At 39.7% G+C, this 1656-nt stretch overlaps 1 non-coding gene across 1 annotated transcript; it reads right to left on the reverse strand.

Moving 5' to 3' along the window:
• Positions 1 to 911: 911 nt before the first annotated feature.
• Positions 912 to 1044, reverse strand: LOC116076615. Its single transcript, XR_004113023.1, has one exon. It is a non-coding gene; the product is annotated as a small nucleolar RNA SNORA17 (small nucleolar RNA).
• Positions 1045 to 1656: the final 612 nt, after the last annotated feature.

Here is a 1656-nt window from a genome sequence, read left to right on the forward strand (position 1 = left end):
GTTTGGAAAGCTCTCTTTATGTCCTAAGCAAAAACAGCATGTCAATTTAATGGAGCAATGACACTTTTTATTACTTTATTGTAAATAAGGCATGGTAACACATACCTTGAATCCTAACACTTTGGAGAAAGAAGTAGGGGGATGAAGAGGTTCAATCCAGTTTTGGCTCTACAGGAAGTTTGAGGTCAGCTTGGACTACTAGAAAAAATAGTCAAAAAAATTATAGACTATTTTGAATAGCAATTACAGGATATATGTATATTTTTAACACATTTCTCTTTTTAAGATATTAAATATTTTTAAACATTTTTTGGTTCTTTGTAAATATTATATCATGCACATCCCATTCCTCTCAATTCCCCCTCCCCTTTCCCCTGCCTTGTACCTACCATCTGCCCAAATAGAGGGGAAAAAAATCTCCTCATGAAAACTATAGGGTGTCATAGTATGTCCCACAGTATACCTTTTGTCCACACTTCTTTGCTTGCAAATGTTCCTTGCAATGGTTCATTGGTCTGGTATGAGGCATCTGGCTCTTGCCACTCTATCAATTCTGGAATCATAATGGTTCTCCTCTTGGATATCCTGTTGTTGCCCTGAGTAATAGAGAGCTGGTCATTTTAGATCTGTAGGACCAGATCTTCCGTACACTCCAGTAGTTCATTGATGGGGTAGATGTTGTGGTGGGCCAATTCAAAGCCCTGGATCTGGGCCTCCTGAGTGGTATTTCATCTGATCCGTCTGCAGGCTCTCCTGCTCTCACAACTGGTGGTTATCTCAGGCTAGATCTCTGCCCAGGACTCCACGGGACCAGTCTGGTAGCCATCTAGGTCTTGCTTCTTGCCCAGGCTTGCAGCCCTCCGCAGGGTTCTTCTCTGTCTCACTCCCCATCAGACTCACATATTTCATGGAATGTTAAGCTAATCATCACTCAGATGTTCACAGGTCAGAACACTGAGCATCAACATAGCCTCTCTCCTCTCTGCCACCTACTGAGGTAAATGTGTCACAGTAGTTATAATTCTTATTTACTTTGGGAATATTTTATTATTAGTTTCTGTCATCAGACCCATAGACATAAAACCTTTTGTACTTAATTATGTGCATTACCTGGGCCAAACTCAAAGATAGACTTTAAAACCAATAAAGCTGATCATTCTGATACAGTGCCAAATCAACACAGGAAACACAGGATATGTTTCCCAAAGTTGACAGAAATGCAAAAGTTTCCAAAACTCTAAATTATACACACACATGCAGAGAGAGGAGGGGTGGGAGGGGAGGATGGTGAGAGATAAAGAAAAAGAGGAGAAAGAAGTTCATACACATTCACATGGAGGGAGAAAGAGAGAGACAGAGAAATGAAGAGAGAAGGACAGAAATACATTCTGTATGCTCTGGAGTCATCTGAAGAAAATCATATATGTATCCAGCATGATCTATTGTATAAAGAAAGTAAAAAACAAAATCCAGGTAACAGCAAAGCTCTGTTGCTGCTGTGGTTGGTGCCTGGTATATTTTATTAGCTTTTCCATAATCATCTGGATAAACATCTCTGGTTTCATATGTGGAGATCTTTATATCAGCCATGTTTAGAGTCTTTTGATGAGGTTTTGCTAAAAAGCTGTCATTCTTGCTCCCTCTTTTTATCAAAAC

Source organism: Mastomys coucha, unplaced genomic scaffold (genome assembly GCF_008632895.1).
Source record: "Mastomys coucha isolate ucsf_1 unplaced genomic scaffold, UCSF_Mcou_1 pScaffold4, whole genome shotgun sequence".
In the NCBI taxonomy this organism is placed as follows: domain Eukaryota; kingdom Metazoa; phylum Chordata; class Mammalia; order Rodentia; family Muridae; genus Mastomys; species Mastomys coucha.